The sequence below is a fragment of the Dendrobates tinctorius genome, unplaced genomic scaffold (assembly GCF_039654945.1).
Source record: "Dendrobates tinctorius isolate UK_male_01 unplaced genomic scaffold, ASM3965494v1 ptg000051l, whole genome shotgun sequence".
Lineage (NCBI taxonomy): Eukaryota > Metazoa > Chordata > Amphibia > Anura > Dendrobatidae > Dendrobates > Dendrobates tinctorius.
The window spans coordinates 3,474,264-3,486,859 of NW_027361719.1; the positions used below are offsets into that span (position 1 = coordinate 3,474,264).

At 45.7% G+C, this 12,596-nt stretch overlaps 1 protein-coding gene across 4 annotated transcripts in view; it reads left to right on the forward strand.

Moving 5' to 3' along the window:
* DIP2B (disco interacting protein 2 homolog B) overlaps positions 1–12,596 on the forward strand; it is a 233,740-nt gene that overhangs the window by 13,560 nt on the left and 207,584 nt on the right. Inside the window, exon 1 of one of the 4 annotated variants that reach the window (XM_073576702.1) lies at positions 4,561–4,575. The exons of the other annotated variants lie outside the window; for them this stretch is intronic. The gene's annotated coding sequence lies outside the window, so the exon portion shown is untranslated. Of the gene's footprint in view, positions 1–4,560; positions 4,576–12,596 lie in introns of those variants that run through there. 4 annotated transcript variants of the gene reach the window in all.

Below are 12,596 nucleotides of genomic sequence, written 5' to 3' on the forward strand. Positions count from 1 at the left end.
ATAGTTAGCAGGTAACATAGCAAGGCTGAAAAAAAGCCATTTGGCCGTCCAGTTCAGCCTATATTCCGTCAGAATAAATCCCCAGATCTACGGCCTTCTAAACAACCTAAATAGTAACATAGTTGAATATTTGGTTGAGCAATGAAAAATTAATTTTTTAGGTTAAATGTTTTGCACTTACATCGTGTTCTTAGGATTCCGACTGCGATGTCCATAGCACGACGCCGTCCATGTTGTGCCTAGAGCTTAGATCAGAATATATGTTATATATAGCGCCATCATATTCCGCATCATTTTACATCATCATCTCTGTCCCCATTGGAGCCCCATAATCTAGATTCCCTATCAGTATGTCTTTGGAGTGTGGGAGGAAACCCACGCAAGCACAGGGAGGACATATAAAGTTATGGCTCTTGGAAAGCGTAGAGGAAAAAAACCTAACGTGGGTTTTGTAGTCAAGGGTTTCAGGGGTTATTCCCATCCTCATAAATGGGACTTGCCACAGATGGTGCTGGTAAATATGAGCACTTTTGCAATTTACTGTCTATTAAAATTTTCACTTGTTCTTGAGAGATGAACACTTTTTTTTTTGTTTGTCGCCTTGGAGACCGGCCACTACTGCTAGACACAAGAACGTGTGCAGCGCTTACAAGCGCCTATCGAGCTTGTACGCACTGTTTTGAATGTGGCCTGGATCGTTGTAGCGTGCTGTCACCTCTTAATCCTGGCCAGCTTCAGTACAGCACTTACAAGTTAAACCGCAGCGGTGAACGGTCTCCAAAGTAAAAACTGTAAACAAAAGTGTTGATATGTGTAAGTTTTAATAAGCTGTAAATTAAAAATGCTTATTTTTACGAGAATTATTTGACAATCTCCATCTATGAAGATGGGAATAACCCTTTAATATCTGGGCACCTTCTTTGGTTCTATACGGTGATCTGTCCTGGTCACGTGATAGACACACCGGTGCATGGCTCGTTACAAGATGACCGTCCTGGAAATGTGACGCTCTGTGCTCCTGTGTGACCATCATGTGAGCAGGAAGGGCTCAGAACGTTCTCCTGTTGGATCAGGAATTAATAGGAATCAAGTTATAGAGTAGAACATAACTGCATTAGACCATCAATATCCTTTTTGTGAAAACTAGAAATGGACGTTGCTCTTGATTTCATGTGCTGCGCACACCAAAGTAGTATTGAGTCCCCCGGCACCCACTGTGTGCAGCGGCTGTCTGCAGGGTGCTGTGTATATACATCCCCACAGTGAACGCCATGTAAACAGCTGACACTTTATTGACAAGTCAACACTGTGTCCTCCTCCCCGCGTAGCCCTGATCCATTTATTGGTAGTCACACCTGATTGTTAGATGGCGCACATTACCATGTGCCAGGTGTGCGGAGCCATCTCTTCAACATGGTCTGAAAAGGATTAACAGAGGAGAGGTATGGTGGGAGCCGGACCCCCGCCAAATGGACATTACAACATCAAACCTGTGGAAAGCCCCTTTACAAGCAAAACACGTGACGTACTGTGGTCACTCACCCCTGTACCCAGAAGACGTGGGCTGCTGTCAGTACTGGAGGTTGTGGGATGGGAGATCTTTCTGGGCTGTCAGGTCACATTCACACGTTCAGTATTTGGTCAGTTTTTGACATCAGTATTTGTAAAATACAAAATGTGTGAACGCGGCCTTAAGGTAGTGTCACACTTAGCGATGCACCAGCGATCCCGACCAGCGATATGACGCGGTCAGGATCGCTGGTACATCGCTAAGTGGTCGCTAGTGAGCTGCCACACAGGCAGATCTCACCATTGACATCGCAGGGGTCGCTACTTACCTGTCAGACGAGGCGATCCTGACGTCCTCCCGCCCGGCTCCACGCGGCGCTCGTCGGCGCCACAGGAAGCGCCGCAGGAAGCTGACGACGAGAAACGGTCCAGGACGTTCTCGCGCGATCAGCGATAACCAGCGGGGGAGCGGTCGGAGGGAAGTATCAGACACAGCGATATCGCTAGCAATATCGCTATAACGTCACAAAATCCAGTGACGATATTGCTAGCGATATCGCTTAGTGTGACAGGCCATTAAGGCAGTAATCCCATTCCAGTCGGCCGCCTCCCGCATGTGAGAATAGCTGATAAGTGGGAGATATATATTATAGTCATGTTCACAAAGGCACAAATCCCTGCAATTACATCTAAGCCCATATGTTATATTTAGTGATGAGCGAGCATGCTGGGGTAAGGTGTTATCTGAGCATGCTCGTGTGCTTATAGATTGCTTTCAGCGTGCTCGAGTCCCCACACCTGCATGTTCTCAGTATGTATGAAGACAATCCAGGCAGTGTAAAAACCCTCCATACCCCCCGACCAAGGCTTCCTAGGCCTCTGAGCGTTACACTATAAGGGAGGGTGCTGCAGTCAGCAGCAGGTTTTTCTACTGTACAGGTGAAACGTACAGCATCTGTGAGACCATGAGAAGCCTGTCCAGGGTCACACTGTCTCCTGGCCAAGATGGAGTAGTCTGCTCTTTGTATGTGTGTCTACAGTATGCTACGGACCTCTCCGCTCTTTGTATGTCTCTGACTGTAGATTACTATGGGGCCCCTGTACTTTGTATGTCTCTGACTGCAGATTACTATGGGGCCCCTGTGCTTTGAATGTCTCTGACTGTAGATTACTATGGGCCCCCTGTACTTTGTATGTCTCTGACTGTAGATTACTATGGGGCCCCTGTACTTTGTATGTCTCTGACTGTAGATTACTATGGGGCCCCTGTACTTTGTATGTCTCTGACTGCAGATTACTATGGGGCCCCTGTACTTTGTATGTCTCTGACTGCAGATTACTATGGGGCCCCTGTACTTTGTATGTCTCTGACTGCAGATTACTATGGGGCCCCTGTACTTTGTATGTCTCTGACTGCAGATTACTATGGGGCCCCTGTACTTTGTATGTCTCTGACTGTAGATTACTAGTAGATTACTATGGGGCCCCTGTACTTTGTATGTCTCTGACTGTAGATTACTATGGGGCCCCTGTACTTTGTATGTCTCTGACTGCAGATTACTATGGGGCCCCTGTACTTTGTATGTCTCTGACTGCAGATTACTATGGGGCCCCTGTGCTTTGAATGTCTCTGACTGTAGATTACTATGGGCCCCTGTACTTTGTATGTCTCTGACTGTAGATTACTAGTAGATTTCTATGGGGCCCCTGTACTTTGTATGTCTCTGACTGTAGATTACTATGGGGCCCCTGAACCTTGTATGTCTCTGACTGTAGATTACTATGGGGCCCCTGAACCTTGTATGTCTCTGACTGTAGATTACTATGGGGCCCCTGTACTTTGTTTGTCTCTGACTGTAGATTACTATGGGGCCCCTGTACTTTGTATGTCTCTGACTGTAGATTACTAGTAGATTACTATGGGGCCCCTGTACTTTGTATGTCTCTGACTGCAGATTACTATGGGGCCCCTGTACTTTGTATGTCTGTGACTGCAGATTACTATGGGGCCCCTGTACTTTGTATGTCTCTGACTGTAGATTACTAGTAGATTACTATGGGGCCCCTGTACTTTGTATGTCTCTGACTGCAGATTACTATGGGGCCCCTGTACTTTGTATGTCTCTGACTGTAGATTACTATGGGGTCCCTGTACTTTGTATGTCTCTGACTGTAGATTACTATGGGGCCCCTGTACTTTGTATGTCTCTGACTGTAGATTACTAGTAGATTACTATGGGGCCCCTGTACTTTGTATGTCTCTGACTGTAGATTACTAGTAGATTACTATGGGGCCCCTGTACGTTGTATGTCTCTGACTATAGATTACTATGGGGCCCCTGTACTTTGCATGTCTCTGCTGTGGATCTAGGCTTTCCTTTTCCAAGTTTCATGGTTACAGTTATTCCCGTGATATTCTCCATGCCACTCTGCTCCGTGTGTCTTCTGTCCAAGAAGCGATGCTTTCATTTTCGTAAAGTAAGATGGCCGCGCCGCTCGCTGTAGGATTGTGTACGGTGGAGTGATGAATGGGCGCAGTAGATCTAGCAGCATTGTAAATGACGTAAAAGCTTGCGTTGTCTGTCTGAGCGCTGTAATTTCTTATATTTATTTTTTTATTTTCCTTCTCATTTCATTTCTTGCAGAAATAAATATATGTTTTTGCTCATTGTCTGTTTCCTCTGCACATTGCTAGTCTTCATTATTTGACTTCATTTTCTGCTGTGTATCTGGCACACTCAGTTTCATTGATTACTAGTCGGCTTCACCCAAGTGGACTGGGCCAGAGGTAATCAATATATGATCAGAGATGATGTGACTGGTCTGCGCCGCCCTGGACAGGGCGTATTCTTAGCCCTGTTCTTTCCTATATGTCTTACCTACTACATCAATAATAAGCCACTTTTTAGGGGAGACCTCTCTATAATATCCCTCACTAAACCCCATCTCCCACCAGTGATTTTTTTTTTTTTTTCTTTTTGTGTCCAGCGGCTCACCTCAACGGATTGTGTCCCACCCTGAGCTCAGATTATTTCTGGCTAAACAGAGAAGGGAGCTGCTCCATGTGTATGTATTATTTATTTCTTAGGCTTCCTTCACATGTGCACGCTAATGGTGACGGCGCGCACTGATGACACACGCTGATGGTGACGGCGCGCACTGATGACACACGCTGATGGTGACGGCGTGCACTGATGACACACGCTGACGGTGACGGCGCGCACTGATGACACACGCTGATGGTGACGGCGCGCACTGATGACATACACTGATGGTGACGGCGCGCACTGATGACACGCTGATGGTGACTGTGTGCACACTGATGACACGCTGATGGTGACGGCGCGCACTGATGACATACACTGGTGACGGCGCGCACTGATGACACGCTGATGGTGACGACGCGCACTGATGACACGCTGATGGTGACGGCGCGCACTGATGACACGCTGATGGTGATGACGCGCACTGATGACACACTGATGGTGATGACGCGCACTGATGACACACTGATGGTGATGACGCGCACTGATGACACACTGATGGTGACGGGGCACACGCTGATGGTGACGGCACGCACTGATGACATACATTGATGGTGACGGCACGCACTGATGACATACACTGATGGTGACGACGCACACTGATGAGACACTGATGGTGACGGCGCTTACTGATGACACGCTGATGGTGACGGCGCGGACTGATGACACACTGATGGTGACGGCGCGCACTGATGGTGACGGCGCGCACTGATGACACACTGATGGTGACGGCGCGCACTGATGACACACTGATGGTGACGGCGCGCACTGATGACACACTGATGGTGACGGCGCGCACTGATGACACACTGATGGTGACGACGCGTACTGATGACACACACTGATGGTGACGACGTGCACTGATGACACACACTGATGGTGACGGCGCGCACTGATGACACACTGATGGTGATGACGTGCACTGATGACACACTGATGGTGATGACGCGCACTGATGACTCACTGGTGATGACACGCACTGATGACACACTGATGGTGACGGCGCACACTGATGACGCGCACTGATGACACACACTGATGGTGACGGCGCGCACTGATGACACACACTGATGGTGACGAAGCGCACTGATGACACACACTGATGGTGACGGGGCGCACGCTGATGATGATGGCGCGAACGCTGATGGTGACGGCACGCATTGATGACACACACTGATGGTGACGGCGCGCACTGTTGACATACACTGATGGTGACGACACGCACTGATCACACACACTGATGGTGACGGCGCGCACTGATGACACACTGATGGTGACGGCGCGCACTGATGACACACTGATGGTGACGACGTGTACTGATGACACACACTGATGGTGACGACGCGCACTGATGACACACTCTGATGGTGACGGCGCACACTGATGACACACTGATGGTGATGACGTGCACTGATGACACACTGATGGTGATGACGTGCACTGATGACTCACTGGTGATGACACGCACTGATGACACACTGATGGTGACGGCGCACACTGATGATGCGCACTGATGACACACTGGTGACGATGTGCACTGATGACACACACTGATGGTGACGGCGCGCACTGATGACACACACTGATGGTGACGAAGCGCACTGATGACACACACTGATGGTGACGGGGTGCACGCTGATGGTGATGGCGCGCACGCTGATGGTGACGGCACGCATTGATGACACACACTGATGGTGACGGTGCGCACTGATGACACACACTGATGGTGACGGCGCGCATTGTTGACATACACTGATGGTGACGGCGCGCACTGTTGACATACACTGATGGTGATGACACGCACTGATCACACACACTGATGGTGACGGCGCGCACTGATGACACTGACAGCCGAACCTAGTGCGGCGCTGCAGTCAGTTATTGCCAGGGTTGCGGTTACAGCCGCCGCTCTCTATAGACAGAACAGTGGCTGAGCCCGTGCCAGCACCGTCCCGTGACTGAAACCCAAATGCCGCTGGTGGGTACAAAATTAATTTCCTCCCGGCAGGTGTACTTAGTTTTTGTTATGACTGTAGGTCACTCAAGGTCACGTTGAGGATCTATGACCAAAATCACAGTAAATGTTAAGGAAACCATTTCAAAAATCTATTTAAATCATACATCCGGACCCAATTATGTCTTATATTTATACATCATAAATTCATACACCCACATCTCCATTCCAGACTAGACGCGACATGCTGGTATAATTACGTGAGGTTCTGATCGTAGATGGACGTATGTGAACTTCTGAATTATTAGCACATTTTCTACTGCAGCAATGCTGTGTATATTCTCTTCTCATATGCCTCCTCTCTGTTTTCTGAGAATATAGGTGAGAACAGCGCTCTATTTCAGAAAGTCCTATAGAGAAGGCGTTTAGTGGAGGTCCGCATTCTTGTCCTCCACTTCATTCAGGTGGGACTCTTCAGTGCCGTGTTCTCTGGATCGGGGGTCCCAGCCGTGAATAAGTTGTTCTTTATCCTATTGATAGGAGATAACTTCTTAACTTGCGTTCCCATTTAAGGGGTTGTACCAATCACCAATCTGTGGTTCTTTTTTTATTTAATAAGAGTGGGCAATACTAGATTGGTGATTTTTTTTTTTTCTTTTAAACATTATCTAGTAGTTAAACTGCTCAGAAGGGTCCATAATGTCCCACGAATGAACCCAACTTTCTAGTAAAAAGTCAAACCTAAATTTCCTTCCTTGTTGAGGGTTCCCAGCATGCAGAGCACGATCCCGCTCTTTGCACTAACCCAGTGCTGCTCCGTGCTTTACTAAACTGTTATTGAACGGTAACATTTTCTCAATCCTCATGAAAGGCTCAAATTTGAGAGCATAATGGCTCAGTGGTTGGCGCTGTTGCAAGCAGCTTGTGTTCTCCCAGTGTTTGCGTGGGTTTCCTGCCACTCTCCAAACATCGGGAATTTAGATTGTGAGTCCCAATGGGGACAGCAATGTCTGTAAAGTGCTGCAGAATATGATGGTGCTATATAAGCACGCATAATAAATAAATAATAAATTAGAAAAAATACACTTCTAAATAATAACAAACCGACAAAGAAAAAGAAGTTTTGTTGCATATATTGTTACTTGCATGTGGGGCTTCCAGAGTGACATCATTTTGACAAATGTATACGTTCTACTTTTAACAATTTTGTGTTTTTTGTTTTTTTTTTTTAAGACATTAAAGGCTTTCGATCCTACTTATTTGGCGTATAATCATCTTGACTACACAACCCCCTACACTTCTCCCTTTTTAGCTAATCCTTAAATGTTCTTTCGGCGTTATTGCAGCAGGTATGAAACTGCTTCAAATCTTGAAGAAAAGAATAGGCTGCATGAGATTTCAGAAATCTTGTTCCCTTTTCTGGGACAGTAAAATGCTGCATTTTTTCACAGCAAGAACGGGACGTGTGAACATAGCCAATAAAAAAATATAAAAGCGTAAAGCAAGTTCCTTCATTAATCTCATTTGTTAATTGTTTTTTGTCTCCTGATAAAATCAAAATGGAAAATCTTACGTGTTCCAGGACATTAACCATCTGTCTCTTGCTCTTTTTCACTGTCCTTTTTCTGATGGTGAGACATCTGGCTGCAGCAGGAGCCTCTCCCCCATAGTTTTCAGTGCGACCTAAAGTCCACCAAGTCTCACATCTTTTTTTTTTAAAACTGACGGAGAATAAGCCCTGTGTTGTTATTTCTAGGTTTAGTGTTCCTTTAGAAAATAATTCTCCCTTTTGAAGATCAGTTGCCTTTTCCCGTTGATATTTGAGGATTTTTTTTGTATACTAGTTACGTAGGGGACTGCTGGGCCAGTCATTGAGGGATCTAGTAATTTCTGGGGACTGGGAAATTATTTATCAATAGCTGTAACCTTCAATTACAGACCGCTTCCTCCCAATCCTGCCTGTTATTCCCCGGAAGACAAGTTGGCATTGTTTGCTTAGTCTTTATCCTCTTTCGTTAATACAGAAATGCAAATGCTATTGAGAAAACCATTTTAGAAAATAATCTCTTAAAATCTCCAGGGACTAAATATTCAGTATTCTTTTTTTTTTTACAGCCATGTTTAGCTTCTCTACTTCATTGTTTAAGTGGGAAGAACTGCCTGTAACCCTGGCCAAACAATGTGTAATGTATTAATAGAATTCAGAGAGGTGGTATGTGCGAAAAATGAGAATTTCCAGAAGCGGCTGCGGAGCTCTTTTCAGACCAGTTTTGCCCTGTTTTGTTGTTGCTGTTCTGCAATCAATGGAAAGTAATAACTGCAATATGGCGGCGCCCACCACTAATGTCTGAAGAGTTTCATTATTATTTTATAGTCCTCAGTCCTCTAAGTACTGTAGTCATGTGAACGTATTAAGAACAGGTACCATACATTGCAGACCCATGATGTGAGCTATGACGGTCGTCTTTTTCCTATCTTACCCATGAAAAATCTACAAACTGTTGTTTTATGTATTTTATTTATTTTACTCACTTGTATAGCGCCATTAATTCCACAGCACTTTACAGACATTATTGCCACTGTCCCCGATGGGGCTCACAATCTAGGATCCCTATAATGTCTTTGGAATGTGGGAGGAAACCCACCCAAACACGGGAAGAACATACAAACTCCTTGCAGATGTTGTCCTTGGTGCGATTTGAACTCAGGACCCCAGCGCTGCAAGGCTGCAGTGCTAACCACTGAGCCACCATGCCAATCCGTTTCCATGACACATTTGAACCATGGACAGGTAGGTAGGTCCATTTGTAGAAGAAAAAATGACACGTTAGATAGCAGCAAAATAGCCTTTTGGCCGGCAGGTGAGGACGTAAGAGATTTTTGAAGGTCTCATAGTGTTAGGCTTGGGTTACATGGTATCTTTGGCTCGAGGTTGACCAGATAAAGAAGGCTAGATGCCAGTTCTATATTGCAGCATAATGCTAGTGAATGGAGTCACATTGTAACCCACAAGGTATTGCGATGAACTAGTTGCAAATATCCAAGTGGTTCCCACTTTTTGCGACCCCCCCCCCCATTCACTAGCATTATACTGCGATATAGCACTGGCATGTATCCATCTTTTGCTTAGTGTCTTAGCCATACTCTTCATTTAGTACCAGCCTTAATTTGATAAAAAAAAATTGACTTTAACACTTTTATTAGAAGTTATAAGTTCCTAAATTAGTTTCTTGTAAGTTTTCAGGATTCCCATAAAAGAATAAACAGATGTGCAGATGCACAACCTCCTCCGCCGTCACACCGGCTGCGGCACCAGTCAGCGTGGAGGGTACAAGACCCCCATTCTGTTCCGCAGAGAGGTTTGGGACCCTTATCTATCAACCGATTATGGCACAGCCATTCATCTCAGATAGTAGACAACTTTCCCAGTCCTTCCTTGTACACATACGTGTACGCATGTTTGGCCTACCGTGCTTTCAGTAAGTCAGCGGAGTAAGCCAGATGGCTTATATCCTGTGGGAATAATAGGATAGGTCGGTTAACCTGAATTTTGTGTAGATTTTACGTGTCAAATTGCAATTTGACACATCCTTTTTTACGAAGGCTACTCTGCAGCATGAGTTTCTATTGGCCGTGCCCTCTGGCATTACTGTAAGGCTATATGCACTTGACCTCTTTTAGACACCGGTGTGTCCGCTGAGTTTTTGAAGCAGAAGACGCTCCAGGAAAATGCCGGTGGCGTCATTCATGTAGCATCTTCTCGGATGTCTCTTGTGGCAGCTTTTGCCTCCGGCGTTTTCTCTTTTAAATGTGTGTATTAACAGTGGGCATCTTCCAAGCAGAAGCCGCCAGAAGACCGGACCGGTCACTTCCTTTAAACACTTTACGGCTTTGGAAACTAGAAACGGTTAAAAGAAGCTCAAAAGGATGGAAAATGTGAATAGCAAGACGTTTTTACATTGCTATGTGCATGGACATTCTTTTTTCTTTTTTTTTGTTTTATCTTATCGCTTTTTCAGGTGGTTCTTAGGCGGAATCAACCTGAAAAAGTTATGGTGAACATACCTTAAAGGAAAGTGAATTTCTTGCAAACTAAATCCTGTTTTGGAGATCAGTAATTTTTATCAGATTGTTATATTGTCCTACTGCTCCACGTGAAGTCAACTAGTTTGAGATGCAGCTGCCGGAATAACAATGCTTGGCTGGGAACGTAGGGTCAGTTTCCCTGAGCCTGGACGTTTCTCCTGCAGTACATGCAGGGGGCCAGATCGCGATTTTCACCTGATAACTCTTATTTCCTTAGATTGTTCTTTGAGTTTATTTTGATTCCAGTTCACATCTTCTTCTAAGTTACGGCGGCCTATGGTGGAAACCAAAAGTGACCATTGAGATGAAATGAACACTGGTTGAGGGAAATGTTTGACTTGTGAGAAATGACATCACTCAGGTGAAAGTCCCTGTCTTATCACAGTGTCTGGGCGTTATGTCTCAAAGCCAGTCATCAGCTCATAGTATATTACTCATGGAACAGCAGCGTTGGGGCTCATTCAGACAGGCGTATCTTACATCCGTGTGTTGTCTATAGGCAAAACCGATGGCTTACGGACAGCACAGAGACCAAAGCAAGTCACCGTGGACGTTCATATAACCTTTATACACACGGATCAATGTCCACGTGTAAACATCATAGCATGTACTACTAGGCTGGTCCGTTTTTCGGGATCAGACTCGTCCATTAAAGGGGTTGTCCACTACTTTAAATTAACCCCCCAATGTATCACCCCGGGGCCCCTAATGAATTTTGTAAATACCTCATGTTGCCTATACTACCTGTGAGTGGGGCTATCGCTGGCCGCTCACAGGCAGCATGTGACCCCCGGCAGCAGCCGACTCTTGTTTCTGCTGACGTCCCGTCAAGTGCTAGCAGCAGCTGGGGGTCCCGCTTCCTCCTTCCGCGCTGGCTGCCAGGCTGTGGGCGGGGTTATCCCCCCACACACCCGGCATCCACCACCCGCCAATTCATTGAGAAAGCGCGCAGTGGATGCTGGGTGTGACGCGGGGGGTAACCCCGCCCACAACCCCGCAGCCACCGCGTGGACCCAGCGCTGACTCACACCTCACTTGACATGATGTCAGTTGTGGGTCACGTGCTGCCTGTGAGCGGCCATGGATAGCGCCGCTCACAGGCAGTATAGGCAACAAAAGGTATTTACAAAATTCATTAGGGTCCCCGGGGAGGATACATTGAGGGGGGTTAATTTAAAATAGTGGACAACCCCTTTAAACCATTTTTTACAAATGCTTTGCAATTATTAACTTGGAAAACGTTATTTGGCCTAGTATTACTTCTTAAATTGTTGTGTAAAAAAGAACGACATTCCAGTGAAACCCTACCTGAAACAGATTTTTTTTCTTGTTTTTTTGGGCAGCCTTCAAGGGTCTAGTAAAATGCAATAGCCGCACAGAATAAAGCCTCGTTCAGACATCGGTGATTTTTCATGTAAAAACGTACCGCTTTTCATCAATGTTTTGGATGGGATTTTCATCAGTGTTTGGTCATTGTGTCAGTTTTTATTATCAGTGACTTTAGCATTTTTTTCTACTCATGCAATAAAAGCAAAGAACATTTCTTAAACTCATGAACATGAAAAAAGTTGTTTCTTTCACGGATCCAAAAGACTTGAATGGATGAGTTTTATCCATAGCTAGAATAAAAATGTCTGGGCTCCCCCCCCCCCCCCCCAGAGAAAAAATGTGAAATTGCTGCATGCGTTCTGTCCGTGAATAAGAGAGGAACAGCTCGTACATGAAAGATGGATGTCCAATTGGTCCTAAAGAAGGAAATCTAATGTTTAGTGTACGGAGCTGCTGATCGGCCATAATCCCAATTGTCAGCTCGTGTAAACATGCCACCGATCACCTAATTAACAAGTGAAACGAATATTTGTCAGGTGATCGAGTTGTTTGCTATATTTCGACATAAAAATCATCATTAATAATCGAATCATTCTTCCCCATGCTGCTTTGATGGCCTAGGAGGTGAATGGGTCAGTATATGAGCACCACTTGACTTGCATATGTTCATTTAG